At 51.4% G+C, this 19,612-nt stretch overlaps 1 long non-coding RNA gene across 2 annotated transcripts in view; it reads left to right on the forward strand.

Moving 5' to 3' along the window:
- The window catches only part of LOC121501582, a 38,689-nt gene that overhangs the window by 14,367 nt on the left and 4,710 nt on the right, over positions 1-19,612 (forward strand). For both annotated transcript variants that reach the window (XR_005990643.1, XR_005990642.1), the window contains exons 2-3: positions 2,883-3,082; positions 12,998-13,066. This is a non-coding gene — a long non-coding RNA (uncharacterized LOC121501582). The remainder of the gene's footprint in view (positions 1-2,882; positions 3,083-12,997; positions 13,067-19,612) is intronic.

Here is a 19,612-nt window from a genome sequence, read left to right on the forward strand (position 1 = left end):
GTTGTCCCCAACACCCAGAATTCACCACAATCCACCAAGCCTCCTCTTCTTCAAGCTTTCCCCATGCCCTGGGGGTGGGGGGTATGGTATTTTTCAAAATTATCTTTTTTTTTTTTTGGCCAGCAATACAATCCTATGGCTCAAACATTAAAACAATCTAAAAAGGCAGAGGCTGGGAAGTCTGGTCCCCACCCATGTCCTGCTCACCCCATTTTCCTGTCTCTACAGGCACCCACTTCTTCAGTTTCTTGGCTAGTGGTCTCTTCTTGGTGGTTACAGGGCCAGTGGTAGTCTGTTCCATCCTGGACTGGATGTTAAATATTTTGATTATTGTTCTGCCTTCCAGCACCTCTTTGATAAAGTACAAGCAGATACAAAATATTTTTTCTCCCTTTGCTTCTTTCTTACACAGAAGTAACATTATGAATATTCTGTTCTGAATCGTGCCCTTTTCTTTTCAAGATTTTATTTATTTATTCATGAGAGACAGAGAGAGAGAGGCAGAGGGAGAAGCAGGCTCCATGCAGGGAGCCTGACATGGGACTGGATCCCGGGTCTCCAGGCTCACGCCCTGGGCTGAAGGCAGTGCGAAACCGCTGAGCCACCCGGGCTGTCTGAATCATGCCCTTTTCGATAAAGATTATTTCAGTGCTCTTCCCCTAGCAGTATAGAATGCTTCCTTGCTCTTTTTTTTTTTCAACAGTTGCATATTATTCCTTTCAGAGTTTATTTAACCAAATACTTATAAAATGCATGCTTAGGTGGTTTCTGCTCTTTTTTTTTTTTTAATTTTTTTTTTAATTTTATTTATTTATGATAGTCATACAGAGAGAAAGAGAGAGGCAGAGACACAGGCAGAGGGAGAAGCAGGCTCCATGCGCCGGGAGCCTGACGTGGGATTCGATCCCGGGTCTCCAGGATCGCGCCCTGGGCCAAAGGCAGGCGCCAAACCGCTGCGCCACCCAGGGATCCCGGTTTCTGCTCTTTTGCTGTCATAAACAATGCTGCAGTGAGTAACCTCATATAATATGAGCACAGCTCGACTTATAGGATTCAATGTAGACTCAGGATTGCTGAGTCAAAAGACAAATACATCTGCAGCCTTGAGAAATACTGCAAAATTGCCCTCCACTGCGGGTACCCCAGGTTGATCCCCACCAGCGAAGCATGAAAGTCATTTACTTTTAAAAAGTGAACCAAGTAGAAGACTTCTCTTCCCGAAAACAGAAACATACTCCTTGTAGAAAATTGGGAAAATACAATCATGAGGCAGAAAGGAAAAATTAGACCTACTGCAAGTGTGCAGAGTGCTTCCCTATTTGCAGTTGGGCATATTTCTTTCATGTCTTGATTCGTAGTGGGCATCCCCCACCATAACCCGATTCCTTCACCGAGCCAGTATTCTGTGAATGGTTTCTCACATCAGTAAGTAGTTTTCCTGCCTTCAGAGAGGTAAGAGGACAGAGGCATGAAGCAAGTGGATCCTGATTCAAATCTCAGCGCCACCACCTTCTAGCTGCAGGATGTTGAGCAATTTCCTTAGCCGCTCCATGCTTCTGTATCCTTATCTAAAATGGGAATCAGAAGGGCATCTATCTCATGGGCTGCTCTGAAGGTTGAGTGAGTCAGCAAGTGTGACATACACACACGGGGCTTGGCATTGTAAGCATAATAAAAGTGGGCTGTTAGTGTGTCATGTTTGACTCCCTAGTATTCTCTTGGACTGACATGACAGTTTATTAAACAAATTCTTTACTGTCAGACCTTGAAGTTAACTCTGTTTGTCACTGTTTGGCAATGCCCTAACGATGCCACTTTGGGGATCCAGCTTTGCCTGGGTCCCCGCTTATTCTCATTGAAAGGCGTGGGAGGAAAGGGGTGCTCAGGATCTGCCCACTGTGCCCCTGGGAAGTCTTCAGGGTTGATTTGCACAACCGTGCTCCACTGGGTTTTCCTTCATGCAGGCTCCGGAGGCAGTGCCCCAACTCCCTGGTGCCTCTCTGGGCCCCCGCTGCCTGGGTAAGTCAGGGCACCTCTTTTGGCCAAGAGAATGTGAGAGCCTCAAAACTGATGAATGGATTTTCAAACGTGGTACCTCCATATGATAGCCTATTATTTATCAACAAAATGGAATAAATTACCAGGACATGCTACAACATGGATGAACCTTGAAAATACGGTGTGGTGCCCGTAGCTGGCTCAAGCGGAAGAGCACGGGACTCTTGATCTCGGGGTCATGAGTTTGAGCTCTATGTTGGGCATAGAGATTACTTAAAAAAAAGAAAGAAAGAAAAGTATGGTAAACAAAAGAAGCTGAACACAAAAGGCCATGTGTGATTGCATGATTCCATCTTCGGGAACTGTCCAGAACAGGCAAATCTGTAGGGGCAGAAAGTAGATTAGTGATTGCAAGGGGCTGGAGGGAGGAGTAATGAGAAGTAATTGCTAGTGGGTGCAGGGTTGCTTTTTAGGGTGATTTAAATGTGGTGGGGATGGTTGCATAGGCTTGTGAATATACCATAGGCCACTGAACCATACACTTTTTTAAAGGGGCAAATCTTGGGGCACCTGAGTGGTTCAGTTGGTTATGCATCTATCTGCCTTTGGCTCAGCTCATGATCTCAGGGTCCTGGGATCGAGTCCTACTTTGGGCTCCCTGCTCCACAGGAAGGCTGCTTCTCCCTCTGCCTCTGCTCCTCCCCTGCCCTGCTCATGTTCTCTCTCTTTCAAATAAATAAATAAAATTTTTTAAAAAATAAAGGAGCTAATATTATCTAATAAATCCAGAATGAAAGGTAATTAAGAAGACTTGAGCCCAGGGGGAAGGAGGGAAACTCCACAGGCTTAATACCTAGCAAAATAAAGTCTAATCACCGTACCAGGGCCTAGAAGGTCCTTCTCAACCTTCAGTGCACATGAGGGCGACCTGGGAAGTTTACAAATTCCAATGCCTGAGGATGTACTCCAAGCAAGTGAATCCAGCGAAGCCACCGTACAGCCGGGGCTGGGAACCAGCCAGTGTCCACAACAAACAAAACTGAACCATCTGGCCTGACCAAGGAGAGCACTGAAGCCCAGAGAGGTGAGTAAATTCTAGTGGCTTCCTTCTCCGCAGGGGCTGGAGGCCAGTGAGATGCCACATGCAAAGGGCTTCTTCCAGTACCTGGCACATCATGGGCACAGTTTCGAGCAAGTATCTAGCAATTTGCAATGTGCTTAGAGAAAGCAAAAGGGGTGTGACCCCTGGCTCAATGCATCTGCCCTTTTGTACTTTTAATATCATAATGTTTGCTCCTGCTCATTCCAGGGGCTCTGTGGGACAGCGCTCTCATGAGGCACATGTGCAGAGTAAGACACCGGATCCAGGCTGTCTTGCCAGAAGTCTCCACTGATTGCGCAGTTCTTAGTGGGGGCACATGGAGTGGAGTGGAGTAGCCCAGCCTCTGCAACTCTCGTGTTGGTGGGCTCCTCTGGGGGGTAGGAATCACTTACTCTCTACCACCGCAGCACCTATAGCACGAGGCCTGTCACTTAGCAGGGCCTCAAGAAACGTTTGCTGAGACGCAGAGGGATGTCCGAGGTGGGGAGCGCAGCCCCGCTCCTTGCGGGAGGCTTCAGGCGGGGAGTGCAGTCCCCCACGAGGCCACTGGGGGTCTCCAAGCTCCGCCAAAAGGCTGCTGGGGGCCCTCCAAGGGCTCTGGGCTGGCAGCTGCTAATTAGGAGGGGAGGGGGGAGAGGGGAGGGAGAGGGAGGGGGAGGGAAGGAAAGGGGGAGGACGAGGAGGGCCCTCCCTCCTGCCTCCCCCTGCCCCCAGCCTTGGCTGAATGGAGACAGGCCAGAATGCCCAGCCCTAGCCTGCGGATGCCATGCGCTCCCCCGCCCCCCCCCACCGGGGTCAGGTCACACACCTCAGGGAGGACCTGCTTCTGAAACTGTCAGGCACTACTCGGTGTTGGGGGGGCTCCGAGAGGTTGAACACCTACTATGTGCTACCTCTGTGTGAGCTTCTTTTCTTTAATCCCCACAGCTACAGGCTGTAAAGAAGATATTGTTTCCTCTGTTTTATTAAAGAAGAAACTAGCTCTAGCATGGCAAGGAGACAGGGCCATTGGCAGGCCTGGGGCTCCACCTTAGGACTGTTTCTAGAGGGGCTGATGGTCCCCCCACCTCCACACACACACATCACACCATGTACACACACTGGCATGTGCACCTGCGCGCGTGCACACACGTGCCCGCGGCCCCCATCCAGAATCTCAGAGCCCCTCCTCCACTGCAAAGCAGGGTTTGCTGGGAGGACTTATTACAACCTTGGTTGTTCTAATCTAACCATCTGTATTCTTTTTTTAAAAATTATGTATTTATTTATTCCTGAGAGACACAGAGAGAGAGAGAGGCAGAGACACAGGCAGAGGGAGAGCAGGCTCCATGCAGGGAGGGAGCCCGACGTAGGACTCAATCCCGGGTCTCCAGGTTCACACCCCGGCTGCAGGCTGCGCTAAACCACTGCGCCACCGCCACCGGGGCTGCCCTAACCATTTGTATTCTTAATTTTCTTCCCTCTGAATACAGTTTGTATCAAAGGCTTGTCTTCTTGGCTCCTGGGAGAACACTGCTTTTCCTTAAATGAAGATTCCGTTATGATTTTTTTCCCCTGTTATTACAAAAGCAATTTGTACAAAAGCAACTGCAGAAAACACAGAGAAGCCAAGAGAACAGAAACTCCCTCGTGCCCACCTCTATGGGCAGTGCAGGCTGACCTAGGGGCCAATGTCCTTTACGAGTCCACCTTTCTCCCACCACAGGACCTAGAATCCCCTGCTGTGTCTGAGCCAGTTTTGAGACAGAACTTCTAGGCTGGGGGGTCAGAGATGGGGTCTTTGTCTTGCCTGCCACTGGGTCCCATGCTTCCTTGGGCAGGACCTGCTTGTCTTGGAGACAGGGGATGGGCATGAAGATGATCTCGAGGCGCCCTAGGTCTCAAGGATTCTGAGGCTGTTGGGGAGGGTCCAAAGTCCAGGAAGGGTTCAAGTGTTTCTATCATGCAGGATAAATGAATCTGGGGTTGGGCTCTTGAGAGGGGGCTGTCAAGAGCTCCCTGAAACAAGGTGGCTCCTGGAATCATCTGGAGACCAGGGGAGGCAGTAGTGGAGAAACTTCCACCCAGCTCCAGTGCTGAGCAGAAGGGCAGACAGCTGTGCAGCTATAAGGACCCCCGTGTCCTGTGCCCTAGTCACGGCCAGCTTCCCAGTGCAACACTGCAGTCACACAGGGTGCATGCTTGGTTCACTGCTCTGCTCTTGCCACCATCTTAAGATTCTTTTTCTTTTTTTTTTCATCTTAAGATTCTTAAAAATTGCTTTAACCCCACCCCACCCCACCCCCCGCCTGCCTCCCAGGGCTTCTGGGTGGCTCAGTGGGTTAAGTGTCTGCCTATGGCTCATCTGCCTTTAGCTCAGTTTATGACCCCAGGGTCCTGGGATTGATCCCCACACCGGGCTCCCTGCTCCACAGGGAGTCTGCTTCTCTTTCTGCCACTCCCCCGTTCATGCCTGTGCTCTCTCTCTCTCTCTCTCTCTCTCTCTCTCTCTATATATATATATATATATATATATATATATATATATCTGAAATGGATGAATGAAATTAAAAGTAAATAACTAAGTAAAAGGGCCCCCATTTTTATTTTGTACTGGGCTCTGCCAGTTATATAGCCAGCCCTGCTTTTGATAATGATACCTGTTACTGACAGGGAGCTTGCTGTATGCCAGGCCTCCCTGCTTTTCCTATTTATAATTTGTCCCCTCTAAGCAGCCAGGTGCAAATTGCCTCCCTTAGACTCGGTCAGCCCACATGATGATGTTTACCGGATGCTTGGCATCTTATGCCAGTCTTGAGGCTCTTGGCAATACCAAGTGTGCTATTATAGTCCACATTTTATAAATGAGGAGCTGAGGCCCAGAGAGGTTAAGCAGCTCACCCAGTGAGGGGTCAAGCTGCTGTTTGGATCATGCCGTGGCCCTTACATGGCCTGCCCTCTTATAGGGAGCCAGGTCGAAGCCCGTGCCCTTCCCGCCTGGCCAGCTGGGGGTGGTTCCAGGAGCGCCCTCAGCACTGCCCCTTGCCAGCCTCCACCCCAACTGCCGTGGGTGCCCAGGGGTTCCCAGGGGGGCAGGATGAGCTGTCAGTTTCCATCCCTGCTGCCTCCTGATCCTCTGACAGCTGCTGGGCTCTACCACCTTGGGTGCCCAGGTGTGTGATCTGCTCCCCTGTGTGATGCTAGCCCGGAGGCTGGGACATGTCACTTTCCATTTCTCCACACGGTGCTGAGCTTCCCACACATTCTGGGCTGCAGCTGGGGCTCCAGGCACCCTGGTCCATCAGTATCATTACCACTAAGATGACAGCCCCGGTGGAAGGGACCTGATGCCAGGGGGGAGCATTGGCAGCTGGAAATGGGGTAAACAGACCAGCACTCGGGAGAGTCACACACGCTCAGGCCAACTGGCTCAGCTTTGAGTCTCAGCAACCACGTCTGTAAAGATGGGAAGAAGGAAGCGGGCTCACCTGTTAGGAATTCAGAGCCTGCCACACACAGCCTTAAGTTCAAGTCCCTGGTCCAGCACTTAGCAGATAAGACCTCAGACAGTTGTAAAACTGAATTCCAGTGTCCCCACTATAAAAGGACAGCACGGAATTCAGATCCCAACGCCAGCACTTAGTAGTTATGGGACACTGCACAAACCATTTCACCTTCCTGAGGCTCCATGACCTCGCCTGCCAAATGTAAAACATCCCCATGGCATCCTCACGGGGTCCTGGGAGGACCCAGCCTTTTGCCAGTACCTGCTGCTTCATAAGTGCTCAGGAAGCCATCATACAAGTACGCCCCTCTCGGGGTCTTGTGAGGACCAGAGGGGGCTGCTGGTGTGTCACAAGAGCTGTTGCCCTGCTGGAAGCGTCTACATCAGGCCAAATATAGGGCACTCTCCCCAGCCAGGCTGCAAAGGACACAATGTTTTCCAAGCAGCTAAGACTTGGGAGAACTGACCAGGAGGCAGGTGACCGAGGGCCAGGGGCTAAGCCACCAGGGGCTGCTTGGGTGCAGACAGCCTTTGACAGGTGTATAGGACGGCTTCATTCAAAGGTGCTGGCAGTGGAGTGGCACAGACAAAACCAAGCGCACTTCAATCTGGGCCACCTCCCTAGCCTGTCAACTACTGCTCCTGGGAGGAAGGGTCTCTGAAGTCCAGCCTCCTGCCCCCAGCCCCCAGCCCCCAGCAGACCTCATTCTGTAAACCCTGTGGCTGGGCTTCTCGAACTTTATTATACAAACAAATCCCTGAGGAGCTTGATTCCGATTCAACAGGCAAGAGGGCCCTCAGGGTCTGTATTTTTCACCAGCTCCCAGGGCTGCTGCTGCTGCTAGTTTAGAACTAGACTTGAGTAGCCAGGATCCAAAACACCATATAAATGTAGGTCATGAAAATTAATAATCATTTGGAGTGTTGACTTAATAGCTGTTCTGACTTCAGAAGACTACAGGGGCCTGTATAGGAGAAAATTCGCCCCAGCAGTCATGGGGAACATCTACTCAAGGTCAGAGGTCTTAGGATCTAATTTTTGTTGCTAAGAGCAGAGGGAGAGGGAGAGGACACTTTCCATCTTGAAGAACATGGACAGTGGTTTCTAAACTCCGGGCCACACAACCAGCTGCATCAGAACTACTAGCAGAGTTTTTTTTTTTTTTTTTTTTTTTTTTTAAAAAAAAGGATACTGAGTCACAAAAGGACAAATACTGATTAATTCCACTTTTATGAGGAATCTAAAGAGGTGAAATTCCTAGAACCAGGAAGGAGGATGGAGGTTGCCAGGAACTGGGAGGCAACCCAGAAGAGAGTTTTTTTAAGAGCTGTAGAGCTGCAGGCTTGCAAGATGGAAAGAGTTCTGGGTCTTGGCTTTGCAACAGGGTGAACGTGCTTAACACTGCTGAATTGTATATAAAAGTGGTCAAGATTTTTATGTTGTTTTTTACTACTATAAAAAAATACAGGGGATCCCTGGATGGCTCAGCGGTTTGGTGCCTGCCTTCTGCCCAGGGTGTGTCCTGGAGTCCTGGGATCAGGTCCCACGTCGGGCTCCCTGCATGGAGCCTGCTTCTCTCTCTGCCTGTGTCTCTGCCTCTCTCTCTGTGTGTCTCTCATGAATAAATAAATAAAATCTTAAAAAAAAAATACAGGGACACCTGGGTGGCTCAGTTGTTGAGCATCTCTTTGGCTCAGGGGATGATCCCGGGGTCCTGGGATGGAATCTTGCATCAGGTTCCCCACTGGCAGCCTCTTTCTCCCTCTGCCTATGTCTCTACCTCTGTCTCTCTGTCTCTCTTGAATAAATAAATAAAATCTTTTAAAAAAATGCAGTTTCTGGCCCTGGCCTGAGACCGTAGATAGGTATATCTGGGGTACAGCTTAGGAATTCTTCTTTTTTTTATTTCCCCCAAGGGATCCAGAGCACAGCCAGGTGTGGAGAACACCAGTTGTGGGGAGATTTGTACCCTGAATACCTTCACCCTGCCAACCTCCCCACGTGTGCACTCCTCCCATGCCCCCCTCTCCCTGCCTCCTGCTACTGTCATGAAGCTGCCTCTGTGACCTTTCTAAATCACACATCCTATCTTGCATAGCTCCGTTAAAGTGTTGCATGGCTTCCTGTTGCCCTTGGTACAAAACAGAAAAAGCACATCCTTCTCAGCAGGGTCAGGGAGTTAGGTGCGTTCCCAGAGCATTACATCAGGAAGCCTTCAGAGCTAAGGCAGAGGTCGGAGCAAGAGCCTGGGGGCACTAGGAGGCAGAGATTAATTTTGTCTCGGAGAGGGGTGGCAGGAAAGCTTCTCAGCGGAGGCATGAAGTTGGGCGTTGGAGGATGAACTGGCATTTTTCATGGACAGGGGTAAAGGCAAAGAGGGGAGCAGGAGTAGGAGGGGGCAGGCCAGAGACAAGTAGGAAAAGGCAAGGAGAGTATTGTTCCAAAGGCAGGAGAGGAAGGAAGTGAAGGGGAGGTGAGGGAAAGGGAAGGGAGGGCAAGGGAGGAGAAGGGAGGGAGGGAGGGAAGGGAGGGGAGGGGTGGGGTAGGGAAGGGAGAGGAGGGAAAGGGAGGGGGAAAGGGAGGGGGAAGGGAGAGCTGGGATCTCAGAGCTGGCAGCCAGAGAGGCTGGGGTGGGGCAGCAGGGAGAAGGTGAAGGCCCATCCCGCTGGGGTAGCAGGGGGAGGTGGAGACTAGGGCCTCCAGGGCCACCTCCACGCTGGCCTCCTGGAGCCATCCCAACCCCCATGTGTCTGTCCAGGCTTTGGTTCAGGTCGCGGGCCTCGGGCCCAGTCTGCTGGCTCATGGCAAGGATTTGGACAAGGTGATGTGGCTGGGGGGCCTTCCCCAACAATCTGCCCAGATGGTCCCCCTCCCCAAGGGCCTGCGCACCCCTTAGACTGTCCTCCTTTCCCTTCGCCCGTGTGTGTTTGTGTCTGTGTGTCTGTGTGAGGCTTTTCCAGGTTGTGTCACCACACGGTCCCCGTCCTTGCCTTGCATCTGTGTGTTCGAGGGAAGTTTCCTAGAAGCCAGATGTGCCACAGCAGGTAAAGGCTTGTGAGTGTGGCCCCTTCAGACTCTAGTGAAGCCCTGGGGCCTCCCTGGGATATAAGAAGGGGTGCTGGGGTGGCATCAAGGGGCACCCAGCATGAGGGAGCTGGGAGAGCTCTTATCACCCTGGATGTGCCCACAGTTTCTATGCAACCACAGCATCTGGCTGGCCCCACTCCCCACCAGCCCGTGGCTCCCTGCCATCCCCACACCACCAAGAGGAAGCAGAATCTGGGAGTGGCTGTAACCCAGGCCCCTTTCACTCCATTACAGATCAAATAATCTGGCCCTTTGTGGCTGGAGCACTAGGATCCCCTTTTGCATCTTCCTTCTCCCCTGAGAAGATCTCTTTCTTCTACCTCCCACAATACACATATATACTCACATATACATGTTTACACACACACACACACACACACACACAAACACACACACACAGCTCCTGACCTGGCACAGTAGCAAGATCCCATCACCAGGGCCACTGTTGGCAGGGAGATTAATTGGATGTGGTCATGAGCTGGTTCCTGGGACAGGTGTGTTAATAGTGCTAAAACATCTGAAAACGCCCAGAGTCACATGGAGGAATTAATAGGAATTAATAATGACCAGATAGTTCAAGGTCACTGGACCAGGAGTCTGAGCCCCTGGCCCCTCACCCTGGCTCAGCCACCAGCTCACTGCAGCCCTTGAATTCGATCCAGCCTCTCCAGACCTTGAAAACCATGACAGTCTGCAAGGCAAGGTTTCCTGGCCAGCTGGCTGGAGCCTCACTGTGGTCCTGTGTGGTGTGTGATCATCATCTGTGTTTTGTGGAGGTTTCCCGCTGGGGAGTGGCTTTTGCCATAGCTGGCCGTGATGGGTGGGTACTGGACCCCAAGTCTAAGCTGAGAGCCTTATTTAAGGGGCTGCACCAGAAGCCCTTAATTATCCTCTGCCTCCTCTGCCACGGTAGACATTTTCCTGGTGTCCACTAGGCGGCGCCCTAGACTGTTTCTCCTTCTTGGCACCAGCACCTGCAGGTCTCTGCCAGGTGGTGTCTAAGCTAGGCAGAGGCCACCGTTGGGGAGAGCTCCAAAGGCACACTAGGCCTCCTTCGCCCTTCTAACCCACTCCCATGGAGGAAGGAGTCTCCTGCCCTGATATTCGCAGGGTGAGGGAGGGAAGGGGGGGTTCAAACCCATAGGGAGGTGAGGGTCTATTGGTCCCTTGGGAGCCCCATGTGCCAGACTGGAATCAGAGGCTCAGAGACGGTTTGTATTTGCCAGAGGTCACACAGCCAGGTCTGTCTGATTCTAAAGGCTGGATCCCAGTCCTGGTTCGGGTGAGGCTCAGGGCAGGTACACTGGACTCAGCCTGCTGCGTGGCCCATAGCAAGCAGGAAGATCCTGGTCAGCTGGGGTTGTGAACCTCAGTGGGGACAAAGAGTGTCCACGGGGTGTCTGTGGACGGGGTGTCTGTCTGGTCACTTCCACTTCCACGGGGTGTCTGTCTGGTCACTCAAGAGTCAAGGGCTCAGTCCAGGAGGTCAGGGCCAGGTATAGGGGCTTATGAAAGGACAGAGGGGAGCCCTAGGCTGGCAGCCAGGGCACATCCTTGGCATGGGTATCACCGTCTTTATCTGAACGTCGGTGTGTAGGTGGGAGGTGGGGGCAGGGGCGTCACTGACTCAGAATTCCAATTCATCAGGATTTGGGAGGAATGAGGGTGGAGCCACTGGGCAACTGGGGTGGAAAGAGGCCTTTAAGTGAGGAATGTGGGGACGGGGATGAGTGATGGCTTGGGTAGGTTGAAGAATCCAGCGTGAGCAGGTGTCAAGCTAAGAGGCGCTGTGGAGGGATGCCTGGGTGGCTCAGGGGTTGGGCATCTGCCTTCGGCTCAGGGCCGTGATCCCAGAGTCCTGGGATCGAGTCCCACATCGGGCTTCCTGCGGGGAGCCTGCTTCTCCCTCTGCCTGTGTCTCTGCCTCTTTCTGTGTCTCTCATGAATAAGTAAATGAAATCTAAAAAAATGGGGGGAAAGGCACTGTGGAATCCCAGAGGGGCTGGGCCGGCTGAGAAGAGATGACGATGACGTTGAGTGAGGGGTTGCAGGGCACTTCTCTCCCAGCTGAGCTTCCTGGAGGGTGGATGCTTCTCCACCATCCATGGCAGGTGGTCTGGACCTGCCAGGGAAGCGGGAGGGAAGCTGAGTGTCCACGGAGAGCATCCCCTTGACTCCATTAAGTTAGAGCCAGCCCTGCCCTCTTACTTAGGCAGATCCTTTCTGGCTAGGACACTCCGGGAGCAGAGAGCCTCTCTATTCCCTCTCCAGCATGCAGATCTCTAACCCCACCCGCATTACTCAGGTCAGTACACAGAGATGGAGGCGGGGTCAGGCCTGGACCTGGGATAGGGCTTGGGAGTCAGAGATGGGTACACCTAGGCCCCAGGTGTAGGGAGTCAGAGGCTGGGGCTTGGGCATCAGAGATGGGCACACCTAGGCTCCATGGCCACCCCCACCCATCCCCATAAGCAATGGTGAGATTGCTCCAGGTGTGGGGCCTCAGGAGACAGACAGATGAAAGGACTTCAGGCCAGAGGAGTTGTCCTGGAAAATCCAGCCCTTCCCCAGACAGGTCACAGAACCTGCTCTCCCAGCCTGGGGAGTGATGTGTCCAGGAGCACCTGACTTGAACAGGCTATAAATAGAGGGATGACGGAAGGCTCTGGAAGCCCAAGGGAGAGTTGGAGAAAGGGATTCTGGTCCTCCTGAGAAGGGCCTGGTGAGGCTGCCCCCATAAAGTAGTAACATTTCTATGATGAGTCTTTGGGCTTGAGTCCCCTAGCAGAGGAGGTCCAGACGGGGGCATTCAGGCAGAGGGCGCAATCTGGTGAAGCAAGAAAAGGAGCAGGCAGGTAGCTCAGAGTGGTTGGGCAACGGCTGCCAGGGCTTGTGGCAGGTAAGGAAACCCCAAGGCCAAGCGCCCTGTATGCCCAAATAAGCTTTGTTCTTGGGGCCTGGGTGTTGCTTTGAGGGTAGTTCTGGTTTTGTGATAGGGAGTTAAGAATAACAGTAACAGGGCAGCCCGGTGGCTCAGCAGTTTAGCGCCGCCTTCAGCCCAGGGCGTGATCCTGGAGACCTGGGATCGAGTCCCACGTGGGGCTCCCTGCATGGGGCCTGCTTCTCCCTCTGCCCGTGTCTCTGCCTCTCAATCCCTCTCTCTCTCTCTCATGAATAAATAAATAAAATATCAAAAAATATTTAAAAATTAAAAAAAAAAAGAGTAACAGTAACAAGTAAAGGGTAAGCCCGGGCATAGTGACAGAAAGTGCATGGCCATACTTCCCCAGTGGATTGTACCCTTTATGCCTCTTCTTCCTTTCAGCTGGCTGGAATGTGCATGCAATTGCTGGAGCTGGAGCAGCCGTCTTGGATCACAAGGTAGATGCTACAGGTAAAGGATGACTGAGCAACCAAGAACTGATCTGGGTTCTGATATTTGTGGAGCTGCCACAGCAGTCTTGGACTCAATTCTGCCAAATGTTGCTTACATAGGAGAAAAATTAGCTTCTATATTGTTTGATGCACTATTTCTTTGGGCTTTTTTTTTTTAATCTCCTTCAGCTGCATATATGCCTAAACAACATCCGAGGTCAGCAGTGAACCCCGAGAGCCCTCATAACCCATTGTTCTGACGCTGAAACCAAATTTAAAAAGGAAAACTCCAGGGGTATTTACACCTCTTCAGCCATAACAACAGGCATGTTACAATTCCACAGCAGGTATGTGCTGTGGACATACCTGCTCATTGGACCCTTTCCAGAGTCTTCCTTCCTTGCAGTTTCAACAGAATGTTTAGAGATGTGCTCTTTAAAAAAAGAAGGAAAGAAAGAAAGAAAGAAAGAAAGAAAGAAAGAAAGAAAGAAAGAAAGAAAGAAAGAAAGAGGGCATCTGGGTGGCACAGTGGTTTAGCACCTGCCTTCAGCCCAGGGCGTAATCCTGGAGTCCTGGGATCGAGTCCCACATCAGGCTCCCTGCACGGAGCCTGCTTCTCTCTCTGCCTGTGTCTCTGCCTCTCTCTCTCTCTGTGTCTCTCATGAATAAATAAATGAACATTTAAAAAAATTCTTTAAAGGAAAGAAAGAAAGAAGAAAGAAAGAAAGAAAGGAAGGAAGGAAGGAAGGAAGGAAGGAAGGAAGGAAGGAAGAAAAAGAAAGAAAGAAAGAAAGAAAGAAAGAAAGAAAGAAAGAAAGAAAGAAAGAAAGAAAGAAAATGTGTTCTTGGTTGCAGATAATTTGCAACATTGTGAGAGAGCTCGGCTCCCTCTGCCAGCACACCCCCACCCCCCACCCCCATCCAGACATGCCTCATTTTCTGGATGCCATGACCCAGGGCTTCCATCTCCCAGTCTGAAACCCATGGGCTCACAGAGGTACCAGAGATTTAAGCCACTCGCTGTTTGAGGAATAGACAGTGTTCACAAGAGAAACTTCCATTAACCCCCTTGGCATTCCCGGGTGGGTCTTTCCCCAGTACACAGGGCCTCCCTGCCATGCTGACATAATAATAATACTGATAAAGTTGCCATTTAATAAAGACCCTATAGTGTTCACTCCATGACAGGCCTAGACAAACGCCCCTCTCTTCCACTCGGCGGCGGAGCTGGAGACAGAGCAGAAGAGAGCCTTTGGGGAAGGATTTACGGGAGCCCTTTCCGGGAACAAGCCTCTCGGGTAAGGGAGGGGGCAGTCCTTCAAGGCCCAGGCTGCTCTGTGTGCTCAGGCCACTTACTGGATCCAGGGCAGCAGCGCTGCTAGGAAAACATCTCCTCCTGCTCACAGGGCTCCATCAGCCGTCCCCCCTGAGCTGTGTGTTTGTTTGCCTTCAGTAGAGGCTTCTGGGGCTCCCAGAGCTAGTTGGCCAGACCACCCCTGCAGAGGGAGGACGAGGTGGGGGGCACAACCAGGGCGTCTGCTAGGACCATCCTGGGCTGCCACAGCCACTCCTCCTCCTCCTCCTGGGCGGGCCTCCTGGTGGTGGGGGACAGGGCTCCGCAGCACGGGGGAGGGGTGGGGGGGGGTGGATAGGGCAGGACCTGTGCCCGGGTGCGGTGTGCTGGTGTGCTGCGGATGGATGCTGGGACCTGCCTGCCTGGCTTTGATCCCAGCTCTGGGGGTCACCAGAGAAGTTAACCTCTCTGAGCCTCGGTTTCCTCATCTGAGCAAGGAAACTCACAGCCCCTCCCTCTTAGGGCTGCCATGCAGGTGAGATGACTTAACACATATCAAGTTTTAGGATGGGCACCTGGTGCATAAAAGGGGCTGGAAGAATATTAGCTGCTAGCTGTATTATTATTATTATTATTATTATTATTATTATTATTATTATTATGAGGTATTACAGGGGAGAAGCCCCAAGTCAACGAGCCCCGTCAGTTAGGGAAACCTCCAGCAAAGAATTGAACTTTATCGGAGGTGCTACCTCAGATAAGCCGTCTCTAGCACACACCCTGAAGCGCCTCCTGCGTTGTGAAGCTGTCTCATGACTCCAGCCCTGTGACTCTCATCAGGGGAGGCAGAGGAGGGTAGTGGTTTCCAGCACAGACGCTGGGGCCAGACTGCCTGGGTTGGAAACCAAGTTTTGTCCTTCTGGAACATTCCTTAACCTCTCTGTGCCCGAGTTGCCTCACTTGTGGCATGGGACGATGGTAGGGCCTTATCAGTGAGGTAACGGGAGCTGGTGAGGCCTGATGACAAGCCTAGCACGGGTGATGTGAGGAGACCACATCGGCATGGCTTCCCCCCCACACACCCCCAGCCGGCACCTCTGAGGGATTGTGCATGCAAGGTCCAGCGTGGCCAAGATGTGCAGACACTGTGTGTGTGTGTGTGTGTGTGTGTGTGTGTGTGAAAGAGAGAGAGAGAGAGAGAGAGAGAGAGAGCTGTATCTGAGGAAGCTGCCCAAGCTGCCTCTGGTGAAATGGGAGATTCAGGCTCTGTCTAGCTTTGCCACTGAGCTGAAGGACACGAGGAGCATAGGACTAGGGGGCACAGGACAGGACACATTCCCACCTCTTCATCCGGTCTCCACCCTTAGGAGGCCTGCATTTACTGCCCCATTCTACAGAGGAGACACTGAGACCCAGAGACTCAGAAGTGAGGACACCATCTAGGCTTAATTGACCCTGACCCCAGCCCTGACCAGGACTGCCTGGCCTCCCAGCTCTGAGGTGAAGCCCCTGTCACCCATCCCTGGGGTGCAGAGTGGGCCAGGCTTACTTTCCCACACCTGACACCCCCTCCAGGTCCAACCTTCTTTAAAAAAAAAAAGAAAAAATGTTTTATTTACTTATTTGAAAGAGAGAGAGAGCACACGAGCAGGGGGATGAGCAGAGGGAGAGGGAGAAGTAGGTTCCCCATTGAGCAGGGAGCCTGACTCAGGGCTCGATCCCAGGACCTTAAGATCATGACCTGAACCAAAGGCAGATGCTTAACCAACTGAACCACCCAGGTGACCCGCAGGTCCAACCTTCTGTCCCAACTCAATTTCTATTCCCACCTGCTGATTCCCCTTTTGTCTATTTACCCCAAAGAGCGGTGACTTGTAGTTCACACTGACTGTCCTCCAACCTCAAAGACTCAGGGAAGCAACAAGCAAGCCCTCCTCTTCCAGACTTTGTCCTGAATCCTGGGAATGGCTCATGATCTCCAGCAGACACACTCTGCCCCTAGAGAACAAGGAGAGGGCTGCATTAGAGCCAGCCAGGAGGGCTTCCTGGAAGGAGTGGGTCTTGAGACAACTTAGAAGAGCTGAGACCCCTCTGCCAAAGCAATGCACAGAAGGGCATAGCTGCTGAGGACTCTGGTGCCTGCAGGCCCAGGATCGATTCCCAGCCTTGTAGTCAACTAGCTGGGCTTGATCTAGGGCCTGTTAACTAACTTCTCCCTGCCTCAGTGTCCTCATCTGAAGTAGAGGCATACAGAGTTAGTTACCAGTGAAGGAGGAGTACATGTCCAGGGGTGTGGGTGGCCACTCCACACACCAAGCCCTTGGATCCCAGCAGTGGCTGGTCTGTTTGATGCTCCGTGCTTTATTTGTATCATCTCATTTAAATTTCCTGACCACCTTATGTGGGAGATCCCGCGATTGTCTCCACTTTTCAGATGAGGAAACACACCCAGAGAGGTTTGCTGACCTGTCCCGTGTTGGCAGGTGGTAGAGTGAAAACTGAGAACCCAGGGCCATCTGACTTGGAACCCTGTGTACCTAACATTCTGGCCACTTTCTCTGACCCCTGCCCCACCTCGGGGTTCCCCATCATGACAAAGAGCAGGGGGGTGGGCAAGTAGCATTCTTCTACATCATACCTCGCAGCCCCAGTTGGTAGCTGCAGAAGGAAGGGTACCTGCTGGAGTCTAGCATCCCCACCAGGCCTCTCAGAGATGTCCCTGCAACCCCCCCACCCAGGGCGGTAAGGAACAGGTGCTGGGGGTGAAGCCCTGTCCTAGGGACTCATTTTCCTGCCTCTGCTGAGGGTGGGGGGGTTGGTGGAGGAAGGAGCTGGGTCCCCAGTGCCCAGGCTCTGCTGGCTAAATTTAGTCACTGGGACATTGAAGGAACAAAGGTAATTAAGGGGTGTTGTACCACTTTCCAGCTGCTTCTCACATCCCCTGGGCAGTCACATGCCACTCGAGAAGAAAGGAGGAAGTGTAAATGACAAAGAAGGGAGAAGAGGGGAGGAGTGGGTGGACACTCAGGGCTGGAGGGGGTGGGGGGAGCCCACAGCCTTCACCCCAGACTCGAGAGTTCAAGGAGCAAGGTCTGCCTGGACCTGAATACTACTACCCTGGTGGCCCCAGGGACCCTGGGAGGCGATTTTCAGCCCAACATCCCAAGGGCCTGTTGCAGTGAACATCATCCAAAAGTGAAAAGTCTTGCCCAGAAAGTAGAAGCGCTCTGCCCCAGGGTGGGGAGGAGGGGAATCCACCACGTACTAATTGTGCATGTATGTCGTAGGCTTTACATGGATAGTGTCAGCAAGGCCTTCCAAGAACTCTCTAAGGAAGGCATTATCATTCCCATTTTAGAGAGGAGGAAATTGAAAAGTTAGTAGCTCAGGTCTGCACAGCTGAGGCCAGGTAGCCTGGCTCCCAGGCCCACGTCCTGTAGCTGACTCGGTGCACTGCAGCAAGGCCAGTCATCGCTCTGTGACTGAACAAGGATTACCAAGAAGGCTAGGCTTTGCTGAAGAGGTGAAAAGAGAAGACATCCTAGGTGATAGGAACTGCCTTTGCAAAGACTAAAATGTGAAGTCTGCCCACCCCAAAGTGCGTAGGCTGATGGAGAAGCAAGCGTGAGGCTTCTGTGTTGGGGTGGTCATGATTGTTGCCATATCCCTATACAGATTAAAACCAGACCTGAACCACCCAATTAAAAAGTGGGCATGGATGTGAATAAGCATTTCTCCAGGGTGCCTGGGTGGCTCAGCGGTTGAGCATCTGCCCTCAGCTCAGGACATGATTCTGGGGTCCTGGGATCAAGTCCCACATCAGCTCCTGGCAAGGAGCCTGCTTCTCCCTCTCCCTCTGCCTATGTCTCTGCCTCTCTCTCTCTCTGTGTGTGTGTGTGTGTGTGTGTGTCTCTCATGAATAAATAAATAAAATCTGTAAAAAAAAAAAAAAGTGTTTCTCCAAAGGAGATATGCAAATGGCCAATAAGTACATGAAAAATGCTCAACATTGTTAGTCATCAGAAAATGCAAATCAAAACCACCATGAGCTACCACTTCACTTCACACCCACGAGGATGGTTATAATCAAAAAGGCAGACAATAGCAAGTGCTGACAAGGATGTGAAGAAATCAGACCCCTCATGCGGTGCTAGTGGGAATGCAAAATGGTGCAGCTGCTTCACAAAACATTTTGACAGTTCCTCGAAAAGTTAAACATGGAGTTACCATATGGCCCAACAATTCTACTCCTAGGTATATGACCAGGCGAACTGAAAACATATGCCCACAAAAAAAAATTATACACAAATGTTCACAGCAGAACTATTATGAGAGCCAAAAAGCACAAACAATCTAAATGCCCATCGGTTGATGGATGGGTAAACAAGAGATGGTCTATCCATAAAATGGGGAATATTATTCAGCTTTTGAAAGAGGTGCAGCCTTAACCCTTGCTACACCATGGATGAAACTTGTAGACATTATGGCAAATGAAATGAGCCAGATACAAAAGGCCACCGATTGTAGGACTCCATTCATTTATTTATTTTAAGATTTTATTTATTTATTCACGAGAGACACAGAAAGGCAGAGACACAGGCAGAGGGAGAAGCAGGCTCCCTGCAAGGACCCCGATGTGGGACTCTATCCCAGGACTCCAGGATCATGACCTGAGCCGAAGGCAGACGCTCAACCACTGAGCCACTCAGGCGTCCCTGTAGGACTCCGTTTGATCAAGTATCCAGAATCTGCAAATTTATAGCAACAGAAAGATACTCATGGTTTCCAGGGGCTGGGAAGAGGGTAGGGTGGGAAGTGGCAGCTAATAGGTGAAGGGCTTCATAGGTGTGTGTGTGTGATGTGAATGTTCTGGAATTATGTGGTGGTAATAGATGTATGATTTATAAATACACTAAAACCCACTGAGTTGTCCACTTTAAAAGGGTGATCTTGGGGATCCCTGGGTGGCTCAGCGGTTTGGCGCCTGCCTTCGGCCTGGGGTGTGATCCTGGAGTCCCGGGATCAAGTCCTACATCGGGCTCCCTGCATGGAGCCTGCTTCTCCCTCAACCTGTGTCTCTGCCTCCCTGTGTCTCTCATGAATAAATAAATAAAATCTTAAAAAAAAATAAAATAAAAGGGTGAGCTTTATGGTATATGAACTATAGATCAATAAAGCTGTTATTTAAAAAAAAACCCAGATCTGCCCCTAATATTTGCAGGAGCACAAATGGAGACCCACATACCATATGCCTAAATATTTATTTATTTT

The sequence above is a fragment of the Vulpes lagopus genome, chromosome 11 (assembly GCF_018345385.1).
Source record: "Vulpes lagopus strain Blue_001 chromosome 11, ASM1834538v1, whole genome shotgun sequence".
In the NCBI taxonomy this organism is placed as follows: Eukaryota; Metazoa; Chordata; class Mammalia; order Carnivora; family Canidae; genus Vulpes; species Vulpes lagopus.